Consider the following 17,763-nt stretch of genomic DNA (forward strand, 5'->3'; position numbering starts at 1 on the left):
GGTATGACTTGCTTTTATTCAGTTACAAATCAACGCCAGTATGACTTGCTTTTAATCATAGTTACACGCGCGTCAACACCGAACAAGTGCAGATCAACCAAGGAACTGAACTAGCTAGCATTTAGCAACGTGGTAATTTGACTTTCTTTCTGATTTTGTAAAGCCTATCCATCTCCAATAATAAGAATGTAAATTAGTCCGGTTGTTAGATGAAGGTTGGCTGGTATTAATTGTAGCCCCCATGCATTATTGCATGCACCCCTTTGATCGGCCATTCTCTAACCCCAATTAATTGTGGCTGCATGCAAGCCTTACCAAATTTTCGTCCGAATTCTAATCACATTTATACCTGTGGCCAAATTTCATGGACTGCAATCTTTTGCGCATCATGATTGGTGAGAGGTAGATATATAAATTAATATATAAATTCACAGTATTTTATGGTGTCCGTAGAAATTATGAATTCAACCTTAACTATTATAGTGTCTACATCTTATATTTAAGTACTCTCTAGCTATAAAAAATATTTGCAGACAAGAAAATAGTAAGAGACAATAGTTATTTAATTCTTATCTATGCCTCCACTACAAGAAAAATGGTGTATTGCAGCGAGTTAAAAATCATTGCAAAAAAAAAAAAAAATTAATAATAAGCAATTTTTTGCAACAATCTTCAAGTCGCCGATGGCTTTTGTGATGCCCAGACTCTCACGTACGGAAATGTTAGAATCGTGATATCGGAATGATGATAATACGGGTCATACATTCTAGCGATAAGTGCTCAAGATGTGTGCAACATACAAATGTGTACAATAAAATCGCAACGGATAAATAAAGAAGTCATCTAAGTACCAAAAATTTAAATACAAAACTACCAAAATAAAAGTATTATATAAAATTATAAGTTGTCTAGCAAAAGTAAAATAAAAACCAATATTTACATAGCCAAAAAGTGACACATAGCCCATGATCCCAAGTGACCACATGTTACTTCTCTAGCAGAGCCAATCCATCAGGCTCGACATTTTTCTTTGCATCAAAATCTACGGTTCCATAAAATGGAACCATATGGTATTGAATACCACGTGAGATATGAATCTCAGTAACTAATCAACCAAATAATCCACAAGATAAAAATACATTAATGCAACCAACATGCATGCATGCAGACGATGAAACATGCACGTGCGGCCAAGACCAACATTTTTCCCAAAAATGACCATTTTCCAATGCATGCCAAAAATCCCATTTAACCCAAGAAAGGCCATTGAATATCATTCGCCAATTTTTCAAAAAATGGCCTAAACATAAACTACCATTTTTTTACAAATGGCTCAACATATCCATTTATCAAACCACTATAGGCAGGAATCACAGGCAGGACTACCACTATCCCTACTTACCACCATCCCTATCGCGTGAATAGTAGGCAAGAATCACTAGAGGGACTACCACTATCCCTGCATACCACCATCCCTATAGCTCCCACTGTAGGCGGGAATCATAGACAGGACTACCACCATCTCTGCTTACCAATATCCCTACCATGTGTACTATAGGCAAGAATCACAGGCAGGACTCTACTACTGTTCCTGCTTACTACCATCCGTACAGTTCCTTTATCCTCTCTTTTAATCTGTCAAAACACTGTAGGCAAGAATCACAAGTGAGATTCTACTACCGTTGCTGCTTACTATTATCCCTAGAGTCCATTTTTCTTCTCTTTCAATCCTTTCAATTTCATTCATTTCAAACATACCTATAAATCATTTCTCACATTAAAACCCAATTTTCATTTACGATACATGAATATGCATGCCATAATGCAATAAAAATCATGACACAAAACACATCATAATATATGCAAGCATAATTTCATCTCAAATAACAAACCCATCCTCAAATCCAACCTAATCCCCTTGCTCCTCGGACTCCAAGTTTGGCACAACCAACCAACCAAATTCGAAAAATATGTTAGAGAAAAAATATATTTAAATCTCAAAAGATTTTTGAAAAAATTACTTACAATGATAAAATATAATTCTCGGAGGACAAAGGTGACATTAAAGGTGACAGCACAATCACGGAACAATGTTTTCAAACCAAGGTCATGGGACTAAAATACCAAATTTTGAATGGCGACAAACGAAGACTTGGGTTGGCTAGGGAAGGGCATAAAGATGTTGGAGAAACTAGTGTTGCTGGTTGTTGGCTGTGGGTGGCGGCGTCGGTGGCGATTGAAGGCCAAAATGCTCAAATTAGAAATGGAGATGGTGGGGCTTCAAGGGTGGTGGATTGGGGCTGAGGAATGATGGGTTAGGTAGCTGAGGGGTTGCAGGTGAGATGGTGAAAGAATGGTAGCCTAAGGTGGCGCCACGGCAGCATTGGAAAGCAAAACCACGTAGCTTCAAGCAGTGTGTGGAGGCTGACAGTGGTGCTGGAAGGGCTGCAAATGGAGGGGTGAGGTCGCCATCTGGTGGGGAAGACAATAGGAGGGGTGGTGGAGGCCACGGACGGCGCACAATGGTGTGTTGGGTAGCTGAAAAAATGAATGGGGGAGAGGGGAGGGGCGTCACGTGCGGGAAGGAGGTGTAGTGGAAAAGAAGAAAGAGAAAAGAAAGAAGAAAGAGGAAAGAGGAAAGAGAAAAGGGTAAAAAAGAGGAAAAAGAAAAGGGAAGAAAAAGAAATAAGGTCCTGTCTTTTCAATTTGGGTCTCAAAACTGATCCAACGAAAATAATTTTAAAATGACGAGTTAAATAAAATAATTTAAATGCAGTGACTAAATGAAAAAGTAAAATAATAAAATCCAACAATAAAACAATTTAAAATAAAGAGTAATTTAAATAATAAACAATATGTAAAACAAGAAAACACTTTAAATTAAATTTCACAGTTAAAAGTCTTAAAATAACACCATTTAAATCATCTAAAGTTTAAAATAAGAAAATCCATAATTAATAAAATAATTTATTTAATTAAAATCCATTTAAATACGGGATATCACAGCTTTTAAACTCAACCTTCAATTTTTCGACAAAATTGCCATGGGATGATTTTTTGCAAAGATTTTATGTGCTTTTACAATGATTTCTTCCTTCGCAATATGAAATAATTTGTTGTGATGTTGGCATTCACATCGGTATTCCTTGCAGGGTGCTAAAACCAATTTAAACCCTTTTATTATTTCCCTCCAATCTATTTCCCCCCAACACCCTTCTCCTCTTCGACACTGTTGTTTGCATTTTCATCTACCTTCAAAATCCACACATCCTACCTTTGCATATCGCTTGATCTCCGTTTGAGGCTCCGTTGCTTCAACTCGTCCCTCGTTCTTGGATGCTCATTTTCTGAGTCCCATTTTCCTACACCCTTCTCTGCTTTGTTTGTGGTTCTTCATTTTTGGCTACCTGCAAATCCACCCATCAACTACCTCAGTTTGAATTTTTTTCTCCATTTTTGGCTACAAGGCTTTTACTCCTTCACTTGATTCTCGTCCCATGGAAGCTAGGCCCTACCCTTCGTCCCTCTACAAAATCCCTGCACAGTGACAAAATTTTTATTTCGAAGTTAATCTTTTTGGGCAGTCCAGCATTATCGACCGAGGCTCCAAGAATTATCTTCTGTACAAGTATCTCTGCATTTCCTTTGTCTAGCTCTACCCCTTAGGTTGCAGTGTTGCAAAATTGATGTTGAAAATTGATGGTTGTGCCGTCATTGTTGAAGAACATATCTTACTTTCAAATGATATTTGCCGGGTTGGAAAAATAAAACAAATGTTTGAATAAAGAACTCATCCTACTTTTTTACATTGCACATAGATCATCATGATCATCAAGATCAGAGCATAATAGAACATCTAAAACTTTTTAGGCCAAGAAGTTCTTGAGCATGCTTGCAAGTATAAAGTATCATGCTCTTGTATTAACCCTAGTTGCTTCAGAATTGGGGCCAGTTATAAGGATCACATTAGCTTGGGGGCATTACAAAAACCCAATATCAGATCTTTTATTTGATAAAATTATGTTAAGCTGGATACAGTTAACCATATTTTCACTAACAAGCCACATCAATTAATATAGAAATCCAAAAAATAAATTTATGGATCTTCGATACACTTTGTATCAATTAAGGCCTTAAGTAGCAAATGTTTTTTATTGTCCCTCTTTTCCCTTTTCCTAATCTCTAGTATGGTAAAAACCTAGAAGTCTCACTAGTTATCAGAATTCCCGAGCTCACTAAATTCTTGCAGTTAATCATAATCCAGGTGCATGGAAGTTCTTCCCATTTTGATGAGGGCCACCCACATATTCTCCTTTGGCGAAAAAAGTTATTGAAGTTTTGACAATAATTTATATCTATTCTAAAAGGGTCAATTATAATTTTTGATAAATCTCATATGATTTGGGTTTATCTTGATCTATCTATTACAAATAATATCATCAATCTCACTTTCGCCATTATAAGTAAGATTGTGCAATTTGTAATGATCTTAAGTGCTGGTTCTTTTAAAATGAATCGAACTTATTTCTTTATATTGTTATAAATATATTTTAAAATATGATAAATGAGATTTCACATTATTTGTCATATGGAAATTCTTATAGTTTATAAAACTAAATGGATTCCATTAATTATAACATTCACCTATTCTTTTACTAACATATTTTATAGAGCCTTTTATTGTTAAAGTTATGCCCCATTTGTTTTACCTTCTAATCTGCAGGTAAGTGCTTTCTCTATACTTCAATAAAATCATCTAGTTATAAGCACATCCCAATCATCATATTCAACTCTGATGTCTTGCTAGTAGTTATAGCGCCATTACCTTCTACATTATTGGCTTGTTTATTCTTGTGGTTGTAATAGTGTTAAAATTGGCTTCCCCTACTGTTAACACTTGATTTAAAGAATATGCAAAACTGTATCTACAAAGGGTATAACACTGCTCTAGTTTGTTGGCATAAGCCTCCATACACAAGGCTTCAATTTTGCATTGTTTAACTGTAGATTATAAGTATATGAAACATAGTAACATTTGGGAAATGTTTTGATAGATGTTGTGATAGACATTCTTTAGCATATTTATTGGCTATGGAATAACTATAAGACTATTGTGAGCTAATAATAAGTACAATTACCTTATCTATGGTGAGCCTATTGAAGTAGTTTTGTATGTGCTCCTTGGTTATTGTACTAGTTTGATTACCATATATTTTACTATTCAACTTGCTTGATGAAGGGAATTCCTGCAGATAAATTAGAATGGGTATGTTTTGGCAGATGAAACATGACCTACTTGGTTTAGCAATTGAGAAGACAGGAAAAGAAACTGAACTTAAACATATATATCATATATAGATTTCAAAGCCTCTTCCAATTTCATTCATTTTTCTGTATGTTTCTTGTTCAAAGAGTATCTTAGACATAGATTAATGAAAGCTTATGTTTACTTGGAGACGAAAAATGATGATGGGGTTGACTCTAGCCAGCATTTTCCTTGCAAATTCTTCATCAACCCTCCAAGCAGACCCATCCCTTGCTCCACCATATCATTAAAATAACCAAATTAAAGTGAAATAAAGAATCGGATAAAAAATTTGAAATAAACAAATATCCCCTATATTGTTTGCCCCTTTCCCCCTTTTATAACAATAAGGTAGGATCTTCAATAAATAGTAGACAAAAGAAAATAAAGGGGGGAGCAGGGAGGAAGGAGCCATTATAGTATCTTTTTAAAACATAATATTGATGCCTTACAAGTTATATATATACAAAGTACCTTAAATGACTTTAGGATCACCAAGAATTTAAGAAGTCCTTCACTGTTGGTTTGGATGATTTCCTTAAGCATCTCTGTTGGGACATTGTCTCTAATATTCTTAGGTGTATCGGAGAGGCTCAATCCCTCATTCATAGAGTTTGAGTACATCTTGTAAGCTGCCAAACTCATTGGGGGTGCAGTCCAATGACTCCTCATCACATCCAATTACATTAAAGAGTAGTGAATGGTCTATTTAAAGGAAAACAAAAAATATGCTCGTGGCAGTTTCCTTGTGTTGTGTAGGTGTGCAACTGCAGCTTTTAACATTGAAAATGTTCACTAAGAAATAAATAATTGCTTAAATTATATTGCACTTGTCAATTTTCATAATTTTTCTTTTCATGTAGTTTTTATATTTTAGATCTTATCCTTTTTACTTGTACATATTCTACAATAGTTTTATTACATAAAATTTTGGAGGCATGATTGTGAAAAAACTTTTGTGGAAGTGGATTTTGTTTGCATGCTACTATTGTTTTGTTTTTTCTTTTTGTGGAGAGTAAATTTACGGTATTTACCCACACTGGATTTCTGTCATGGTTTCTTGGGTTTTTTAGAGGGGGAGGGAGTTGGTGGTGAGAGATAGTTGCTTGTATCTTTTGGATGAATTGGTTAGATCTACATCGATAGACCATCTTGTTTACAATTCGTTCAATGAATAGCCAAATAGAATTTTAAAGTCTTTACTAACCTTCAGCTTCCCAGTTTTGTTCTCATCCCTGCTTAGACTTGTGTTGGCACTCTATGATGGTTAAAATACCAAGACACTCTTTTAGTAGTCTTCAATTTGGAGAGATGGGACCTTTATGCAGAAAGATGTTATCAATGCAAGGGTTCACAGGAAGAGTAAGAAGGACTTTGTCTTGGGTTATGGTAGGCTGATAGGTAGGTTGTTCGAGCTTTGATCATTGTAACCAGTTGATTGCAAGTCTCATTAGAATCACTAAAAGAAGAGACATGTGCATTTAGGAAAATATAAGGCCTCACACTCACATTCAGAATCCTACCAACAACGTACCATCCACCCCGTGATTAAAAACTATGTGATAGCCCGTCATGAAGTTTTCTGGATGAAAACTTCATTTGGGTGGCAAGTGTTATTTTATTAATTAATTACTATTTGCATACAAAATGGTTATTAGTGATATATGGGGCCAAGGAAATCTAGGTAAGTGATAATGAAAATCATGGCTTCTTTATTTACTCAATGGTGAGAAGGGTTATTTCATAGAGCCTACAATTTTCTCTGGAGTCAATGTATGTGTTTTTCTTTATAAATATGCACCCAGAGGAGCTTTCTTTCTAGAGGAATTATTTTTACTCATTGACCTTCATCTATCACTTTTATGGACAACTTGGTGGTGATTAAATAGGAAGAAATGCTGATATCAAACTAGCCGTATACAATTTGTATTGGAATGGTGAGCATGTATTTGGGTGCCACAATCTATAATTGTTGTAGGAGACAATTGTTTAGAGAAATTAGCTTAAAGATGCCTGCAAGAAATTCCCAAGTTCTGAAATTTAAGTACTATAAATTCTGTCACGGTATGTTCCAACCTCATTTGTTCTGACATTTTTTTAATTTCCTTCTCATACTTGTTTAGTTGGGTGTATAACCAAAGGAAGCGAAGTTAGAAACAAGCATAAATCGTGCAACCTAAAGCCTTAAGAGGTTAGATGATTTGAGTACCTGTTTTGTTACAACTTGTACACTTTCTACAAAAAATTATGCTATACTTTGAACTTTACTTCTTCCTGTATTTGAATCACTTGCATAATTGCTAGTATGTATTTTTAACCTTTTCCTCAACCTTATACCATATTGTATACAACTAGGCTATTGACTATAAAACTCTTGAGTAGGAATTTTCTGATATACATTCTGTTTTAGTTCAAATTAGGCCATTTTCATTTCTATCTTCCATTTGATCTTCCACTTAACTGCAGTTACGAATTTGAGTGATGAACTACTAAAAATAAAGGGCAATACTAGCTATCAAGTGAGCCCTAGTTCTTCAAACTTTTTGGTTTCAACAAAATTACCAAAAGCTGTCAAACATCTATTTTGGTGAAATTTCCAGATTTACATACAATCTGGTTCCCTTCAATCTGCTAGCACTTTCCTGTAATCTATACATTCATTATCCATGACTTTCACCTATCTTCCATGTAGAAAACTGATTAGGCCATTCTTGGTCAGCAAGCATGTTATTAAATAGACCATGATTTTCTTGATCAGATGCGACAAAATTAGGAGTTTAGATGGCTTCACTTAGTACTAACTATAGAGGTATAACATGAAATTGTTATAACTTAAAGTTTGATTGGATGGTGAGGAGGAGGGAATAAAGTTTGATTGAGTTGATTTCTTGTTAATGTTGATTGAGATTGTGCCTTGTAGTTGACTTTCTCTAACTAAAGTTTATGTTGAGTAATGTTCTTGGTTGATACGTGTCGATTAATTTTATAACCTAGGCCAAATCTTAACACAATTCATGATGTTCTAACACAAGTGAAAAAGGGGGTTGATTCTTAGACTTGGCCATGTACACATATTTAGGCTATGATAGCCATATAGTTTTAGTAGTAATTTTTTTTATTTTGTAATTGAGTTTTTCTAGTGCTTTTTACTTGCTAGAAATAAGTATAGAACCGTTGCAAATGGGGAAAATGCTATTTGTAGCAAAATTTTATACATTTGCAAGGAAACATGTTTGCCATAAATTAGCTATCCCAACGATGATATCAGCATCTGTAGGGATTTTTTCTGGCATTTGCATTCACTATTTACAAGGATTTTAACTCGATGGAAATGAGCAGTTGCAATGATTTTAGAGAATCGTCACAAACAGGCAAAATGTTATTTGTAGTGAAATTGTATATATTTGTGATGAAACATATTCACTGGAAATAAGATTTCCCCATGATGATATCACCAACTGTAGGGATTTTTCCTGGCGTTTGTATTCACTATTTATGGCGATTTTAAATCTCCGGGAATAGAACCTTCTTTTGTTTATTTTTGCCTATCGTTGGGTTAACTCAGAAGTGAAGAATTAATTTCTTTGAAATCGTAGCAAACTAAAAATTGCTAAAACTGTACAAATGCAGTGATTATATTGGATTTTTGCGACGATTTTGAGTGTTAGAAAAATCCTGATCTCTTGTATTGTCAATGTATATCAACCATCGTTAGCCCCAAATATTAACTTCAAATCACCAGCTTAAAATAATCATCATGTCATCTCCACTAAGTAGTATACCTTGGTGGCTTGTCCCCAGTCCAAGACTAAGGGACAAGCCACCTCAATTGAAACTCAATCATGCACACCCAGGAGCGGAACTAGGATTTGGTAACTGGGGAGCAATTGGCAAAGTTTGTAGTATGCGTCGGCATAAGTAATATGTATTTTTTGTATGTGGTTATGGAAAAAAGAATCATACGTCACAAAATTGTATACAAAGAATACATGACTATAAATTATCTTATAAGATAATTTTCCTCAGAACTTCCTTAGTCCGCTAAAGAACTTAACAAAAAGAAAAAAAAAAAAAGAACTGAAATGTCATCTTAAGATTTTCCCTTCAAACTAAAATGTCATTTTAGGATGACCCAGATGAAAAAATAAAAATAAAAAATCATGGAACTATGTAAGCTCAAAAAGATAAGAAAAACTTATATGATATCAAAATTAAACAAACCACATAGTTCACACCAAAGGCAAGTAAACAAAGATAGAGATCAAATATTTTATCGTTTTTGCTTTTCGTGTCTATGGTGTTGGGATAAACTTTCAAATTCTGTGGATTTTTTTTGCTTTGCTTCCTCTCAATCTCAAATCTGAAAAAAGAATTGTTTCCACTCTCTCCCAAATCCGTTTGGTTTGGTAAAAGGAATGGCATTTGGCTGGGCACATGGCATAAAGATAGTCAAGTAGGCTTTTTACCACATTGTGTCAATGCTAACTACTCTCTTAGGTTATGTCAGTGCTACTTTTAAATTTGATTGATTGTGTCAATACTACCCTCTCAGGTTCAAATGGTGAAAGTTGAAAGCACATCATGTCATGTGTGATTTTGATTTGTTAGTATGTCAAATCAAAACTATATTGTTGATTATGGACTTAAAATAATTTGAGTGATACACCGTATGTTTGAGTGTTGGGGGGCGATATTAAATATTTTAAAAGTATTTAAACTGAAAATTGCAATTATGCAGTGTAAGTTTTAAAACTACTGCCCCCAATCTACAACATGATAGTTCTGCCCTGTGCATGCCTACGAGGCTATGACGTTAGCCCAGATCATGTAGGACATCATTCTTGAGAGTGGCTTTGATCTTCTTGTCAACTTCTCAAAATCAGTGAAATTCTCTTCGTGGCATTTAATTAGGTACTATATATTTGAGCACCTTCCGATATTTAGGCCATGCATGCGAAATACGGGTTTAAGATTTTCTGTCCAAACTGAAAAATCAAACTGGACCGATTGACCGATATGGTCAATAGTCAATTTTGATCTTAGTAGAAGGGAGATTTTAGGAATTGGCCCATTCCCTAGTTGGGGTTTTTTCACCACGAACTGAATTATAAATATATATATTTTTAAATATTACTTTATAAATTATGTATATTATTTTATATAGTAGTTGTATAAGTAAAGTATGTAATTTTTATCTAACCCATCTATCACCATTGACAATATAAAATGTTAAATATATAATTATTAGCATGCTACAAATTAACTAATATATTATATGAATCATGATAATTCATAAATTCATAATATTGTATGCAAAGATACATACTCTAGTATCTACACCTAATTAAAGTATTTAAGTAAATTTTTTGTAAGATACCTAAGTTGCAATTAAGTATGAAATATTTATCGTTAGCGAAAATTATTCATTAACCATATATGAAATGTTAAAATTTCTATATAGCTCATTATGCATTAAATATCATAATACAATTTACATACTATTAAGTATTAAGTTTGTAACTATTAACATCATAAATATAATTATAATTAAATATTTTTACAATGAATTAGTTACATAATCCACATTAAGAACTCAATTTTAATTTTAGTAATTTAAACCATTCTTTTATTAATTTATTTGCCAAACTAAGAATCACTTAATTTTAATTTTAATAATTTAAATAATATTTTTTTACTAATTTAAGAACTCACTCATTGATTGTTTATAAGTTTTTGCAGTAAAATCATTTGATTGTGTATTGTGACTTGTGGAGAGTTGGACTTGTGACTTGTAGAGAATTGGAGTTTTGGACTCTTTGAGGCTTGTGTAAACTTGTGTTTATAATTTTCTTTTGGTTATTTAGGTGGTTGTTAGATATATTTTATCTTATTTAGGTTCTGGAGTAATTTGTATTATTGTTTTATAAGTACTAACTAGGTTGTTTATGGCTAAATGGATTGTAATAATTTTTATGTATATTTTTCCTTTTGTTTTTGGTTTTTTTCATTTATTTGAAATTTGGATGATGCTTCCTTTTTTTTAAAGTTCTTTCTTTTATTATGATGATTGCTAACCTTCATGGATGAATATGGATAATTTTATGTATAGTTTTCATTTACTTTTCTATGTTTTTTTTGTTTTTTAATTTTTTAGAGTTTGGATGATATTGCATTTTTTCATTTGATTTTCCCTATTTTTTTACTATTTTGTTTTTAAGTTTTTAACTTTAGAATGGAGAATGGATGGATATGGATAACTTTGATAATATTTTCAAAATTTTTAGGCTGTTTTTAAGTGCAGAATGTGCAAATAAAGTTAAATAGGTGTATTATTAAAAATTGTAAACATTGTGGGCTCTTTATATACCAATGGGCCAAAAGTACACATTGTGGGCTTTTTTGAGTGCTAATGGGCTTTTTGTATGATTTGGCCCCCACTTTACAATAGCCTAGATCGATATGGACCAAACAGACCGACCGAACAAATAGCTAATGGTTCGATTCGATCCCTAGGGCTGATTGCTCCAATCAGGTCTGTTTCAATCTGTGATTGTCTTTGATTGTATTGGACTGATTACACCTTTACTAAATAATAAGAAACTATGAGATATTTTCTCATCTCATTTCATCTCATTCTCAAATATATAAATATGAATTTCATCTTACTCAAATGCTTAAAACAATAAGACGTTATTTTTTCAATAAAACTTAGGGAAAAAAAAAAAAAGTAAGCTTCACGGTGTAAGTGTTAGCTAGTGGTGGCTCCATAAGCAAACAAAAAAGGCAGGTTATAAAATATGTTATTGATATAAAGAAACAACACTCACATTGAAACCAAAGAAAGAAAGGACATTGGAAGGATAATGCCAATTCACTCTATCAAAAACTTTTGACACATTTGCCCTCAACCTAAATTATTACTTGTAATTTTTCTCGCTAAACTATGGGTTAGTTCATGGGCCAAAGCAATATTACCTCAAAAATACCTTCTACAGAAGTTTCTTCAAGCACAAATGCTAGCTTGGGCACCAGGGTAGCTAAATGAAAAGCTTGAATTTTAGAGAAGATTTTGTAAGAGATCACTTGACATAAAGTGATAGGTCTAAAGTCAGATAGAGTGGCGGAAGGACTATTGAATTTAGGAATGAAGGTGATTAAAGAATCTCTATTAAGGGATGATATCCCACCATGGAAGAAGTCGACAACAACCTCATATATATTTGGGTGGACAATAGACCAGCTTGTAAGATAGAAGGAAAAAGATAAGTAATCAAGACCAGGAGGGATTCTAAAGGGGTGTTCGAAACAACAAGATTTACTTCCTCTAAGGTGGGAATATTAAGAAGGACATCATTATTACATTAAAAACTAGATTAGGAATGAAATCAAGAAAATGAGTGACATTTAATTTTTACATTTTCAATCATCAATTGAGGATGAAAAAAATCAACAGCTACAACATGTGGAAATATATAGTTCCATCTATAAAAGTAAGAGAAGTAATTGTAGATTTTCTTCTCTTGTGACAAATTATTTTATGAAAGAAATTTGTAGTCCTACCTCCCTTCGACAATCATTGAATTTTATACTTTTGTTTAAAATGAATCTCTACTTGAAGAAGAACGTTACTGTATTCTTTTTCTAGATTTTGTAACAGGAGAATGCTTAAAATCAATACTTGATTGTTGAAAGCGATTTTACAGTTTGAATTTTATCTTTTAAAAGTTTAGAAAAACTGTAACCATAGACAAACATTTTTAAAGTACTTTTAGAGAAAGTTTTGAGCATTTACATTTGAAAATCAACTTTTTCAATCGAACAAGATGACAATGCAGTCTCCAGTTAGTAGAAACAAAGTTTAAAAAACCCAGATGCTAGATCTATGTCCTTCGAAATTTGAAGGAGAAAGGGCCAAATTTAGACATGTTTTTTATTTCCAAGCAAAAATGGGTACTGATCAGGCAGGTTTTTCTTTTCTAAGTGTGTAAGAATGAAATGAGAAAATTCAACAGCAAAGAATGGCTAACAAAAGCTCGGTCAAGCCTTTCCTAGGAGTAAATGACATCTCTTTTAATAGGTTAAGTGAATTTAAAGCCAAAGAATGAGAAATTATAAAGAGAACTATCATCATTACGTTCATTAAAATCAGCTTTAGCATATTGAGAGGAATGAACGTACCCTAGCTTCCCATTTGAACTAGTAGTATTGAAATCCTCCACCACAGTCCATGGTATGTTACAGGGTCTCATATTGGAAAGAGAGTTCAACAAATTTCTTCTAAGAATGGGGTTTTTTGCCATACCAAACCAGTCAACATAAAAAGTAAAATGTTGTTTGGTGGACAATAAAACAGAGATCACCAAAGCAAAAATCCACATGTTGCCAACATAATCCTCATTGTGAAAAACTTTGAAAAATCTCAACTTTTTACCAATAGTAAAAATTTTAACAAAAGGAACCGTCGATTCTAAAATAGCAATCATAGGCAACTTATAAAAATTCACCAAAATTTTCAAATGTAAGTAAAGTACTTTTATTGACAATGTCTCTCATATTCCAAATCAAAATTGAATTCAACAAGAATTTATTTGGGCCTTGGTATTGAGCACAATTCCTGTTACTTTAGTAACTCTTTTGCTTTTTTTCTTAACAGAGCTTTCAAGAAATTTTTAGTCTGAGTAGTTTGTTTTTAATATTTTTTCTCTTCCTTAGATAAAGCCAAAGAAGAGTACTTCAGATTCAAACCATTACCAAGAATATAGAAAGAATTATAAATAGGAATATCCTCGTGAGAAATTTCTTAGTTCTAATTTCAGGTTGGGGTTCCTGAGAAAATTCAAAAATGGACTCCTCCTTTAGGCCGTTGACTATTGGGTTTGTAGCACTAGAGGTAAAAATAGGCTTTGCCATTTCAATAGTAGTATTTTGTTGAGAGGGTGAGGCAGTAGGAGGAACAGCAGGTTTATTCTTTGGTGTTAATGTTTTCTCGCATTAGGGCCACTAGGTTTCCAACGACAGGCTTGGTAGACATAGTCAGGGAGACATTTCCAAATAGCTCACTACAATGCATGCAGAAACTAGGTAGCTGTCCATATCCGATCTTTGGCCACAAGCCCTCTTCCCTTATTACAATCAGATCATGTCTTCTTTGGTGACAAAAATAACCATTTGAGTATAAATACAAACAAAACAAACGTGGGTGTGTTTAGCTATTGGCAACTCAGTGATCAAGAATTTGACAAGAGGGTGAACATTGCTTTGAAAGAAGATTTAACAAAAATGTTAAGAGGGAGTAAGGGAAGTCATATCCAAGTTGGAGTAATAGGTGATTCCTCATTTGATGTAAAATCCCCTATCCATGTAAAAAATCTGAATATGGCGCCCTCCTTGATGTGAGTATCCCTGAACCAATCTTTGGCTAGATCCTCAACAAATTGAAATTTAATTAGAACATGACATGAATTGTTGGGTCCCACAATAGAGGGATTGTAACAGCTTATTAGAAATTCGATTGTGGAATTTCTATAGGCTTTAGGAACCTCATGAAAATCCCATAAGTTTTCACAAATCGACAAATTGTATAGGTTTTTGCTTGTTAGCATAGTTAGTATTATCACTCACTATGGTGCCAAAAGTGAAATTTTATTTATTTGAGGTAGTTAGAAGTGTTAGGATGCATTATGGTTTGTGCCATTAGACTCAATTGATTACCTAAGATTTTATAGCCCAATAATCCTATTTTCAATTTTTTGGCCGAAACACATGTTTCAAATTATGTTTTTATTTTTAGGGGCACTTCGGAGTTGAATTTTGATAAATGAATTGCACTGTTAGGTTTGTATGAATATTTAAGATTTTATAGTGAAAAGTTTATTGTGCACTTTCCTAGAGTGAATGGTAACATCGATAGTAGCATCAAGTGCAGTGTTTTTAAAATTACAGTATGGAATATCCAAATTAGGTTACAGAAGTTTTATTTGGACAATTGGTAAGATCTTAGCCACACTTGGTAATTAGTATTGGACACTTGGCACCTTGAGAAACTATTAGATGGGTTGTGAAGGAATCGGGGTGTGAGATCATGCCATTTAAGCAAAACCCTATTTCCATTCAACCAACCAAATTGTGTCAAACCAAAAGGAGTTTCAACCCTAGTAAAGCCTTAAATGGTTGGAATCCAATTGAAATCCCAAAGTTTTGGTTGAAATAGAAACCCTAAATGGTTTTCTCCAAACCCTAAAGTTGACCTTCAATTGATTCGGTTTCTAGCATTGTGTTTAATCAATTGATTAAATCACTTTTACATGCTATTAATCCGTAAAATTTATATTGTGATATAATTATCCAACCTTTTAAATCTTGTAAATTTAATTGGACCAAGAAAAATTAGAGTTGAGCTTGATACCATCCCAAACTCTCTTTAAATCCGAAATTAAAACCCATTCGGTTAAGAACCATTAAGGCCCACGAATTTGGCTACCTTGGTAATACTTCTTAGCTAAGTTTTCTACCCCCACATAGCTAACCAACCTCTGCCCACTTAGCCCTAGAGTGTACTTGAAGTGAAGGCTAGAGCCACCTCAATCATCTTCTCTCTAACGGCACTTTTGGAGAGCAATATTATGGGCTGGTTTTGCCCACTATTTTGGACTGACAAAACCATCACTCAAGGTCATTTACAGCCCTTTCATCATCCCTCAATTGTGTAAGAAGTCTTCCAGCCCATTTACTATTCATTCCATCCCTTTCTCACACTTTTCTTGGAAAGAAACCAAAAATGTTCTCTTAAACAATTTTTCTGAGTCACTTTGCACGCCCTTTTTGAAGCTTTTATAAGTATGTTCTCACAATATTTCCTTCATAAAAGTGGTTTTTGCTTTGCATCTAGTTTCTGTGGGTATCTTTTTTCTTCCATTTCATGGTCATTTGATTGGTCAAAGTAATTTTTGTGACGCCTCCATATCCCCACGCACGCACACGGGAAAATCAAGACGTCTAGGTAATGACATCACGGGTCACCACCCTATCGACGAGTGCCAAGTGTGTATATAAGCAACAAATGTGTATGAAGAAACACGCAGCGGATAACAAAAGTCATAACTAAGTACTAGAATTTTTCTTGTTTAATACAAAACTGTTCAAAACTTATATATTAAAATATTATAAGATACAATTATTATTTTCAAAGCCGAAAACAAAGCATAACCCAACTCAGAACTCCGGCGGAGCCCCATCCTCGGGCTCAGCCTCCTCCTCCTCCTCGAAATCTGCACCAAAATCTACGAAACCAAAAATGGTGCTGTAGGTAAGTAAAATCCAAACACCACTAGATAAAAATATAATAAACTCCACAATATGCATGAAAGATTGCAAATGCTCACATCCCATAAAATCACATTTTTTCCACGCACGCCAAAATCTCATTTGGCCCCAAAATGTATTCTTTAAACATAACCTCGCCATTATCCCCGATAATGGCTCAAAAACCAGACCGTCAGAGCACTATAGGCGGGAATCACAGGCGGGACTCTACCACCATTCCTGCTCACCACCGTCCCTACACGAGCACCGTAGGTGAGAATCACAGGCGGGACTCTACCACCATCCCTGCTCACCACCGTCCCTACGCTAGCACCGTAGGCGGGAATCACAGGCGGGACTCTACCACCATCCCTACGCGTGCCTCTGACTCAAACCAGTTAGTCCAACTGTTCACATATACCATAAATCATTTCTCGCTTACCAGCAGAACTTTCATTTTTCAAACACATGTATATGCATGCAACTACACGAAAAATCCGGTTTCCTCTTTTTAAACATGAACATGCGTGCACTATATAAATCAAACATCAAGGCACAAATATCTCAAACAAATAACAACATCAACCAAACAACTCCGTCCTCAATCCATCCGACCCCCGAACTCCTCGGACTCAGTCCGGAATCAACCAACCAGCAGTCAAATAATTATTGTAAGAGAAAAATATATTTAAATCTAAAAGTAGAGTTTGGAAAATACTTACAGCGCTATACATTATTTTTTGAAAGCTCGCGGTGTTGCAAACGGCGGAGGAAAAGCAACGTAACAGTGTAATTTACACTGTGGCCGTGGGTAATAAATAACCCACTTTCGAACGGGGACAAACCAAGGCACGAAATTGATAAGAAATAGTCTTGAGATATTTATGAAACTAAAGGAAACGAGTTTTGGTCGTGGGTGGCGGTGGAAATGGAGAAGGAAGCGGAAAAAGCTCAAATCGGAGTTGAATTCGTGGGAGCTGCTCCGGCAACGGATCGAGGCTGGAAATGGGTGGTTTAGGTCGGCAAGAGGTAGGGGAAGAAGTTGTGAAGAGATGGTGGCCGGAGGTGGTGCGACGGCGCCAGAATCGGTGAAAACCAGTGTGGCTTGGAGGAGCTCGTGGTGGCTAACGGTGGCTCGGATGGAGGTGAAACTTGGT

The sequence above is a fragment of the Carya illinoinensis genome, chromosome 9 (assembly GCF_018687715.1).
Source record: "Carya illinoinensis cultivar Pawnee chromosome 9, C.illinoinensisPawnee_v1, whole genome shotgun sequence".
Taxonomy (NCBI): domain Eukaryota; kingdom Viridiplantae; phylum Streptophyta; class Magnoliopsida; order Fagales; family Juglandaceae; genus Carya; species Carya illinoinensis.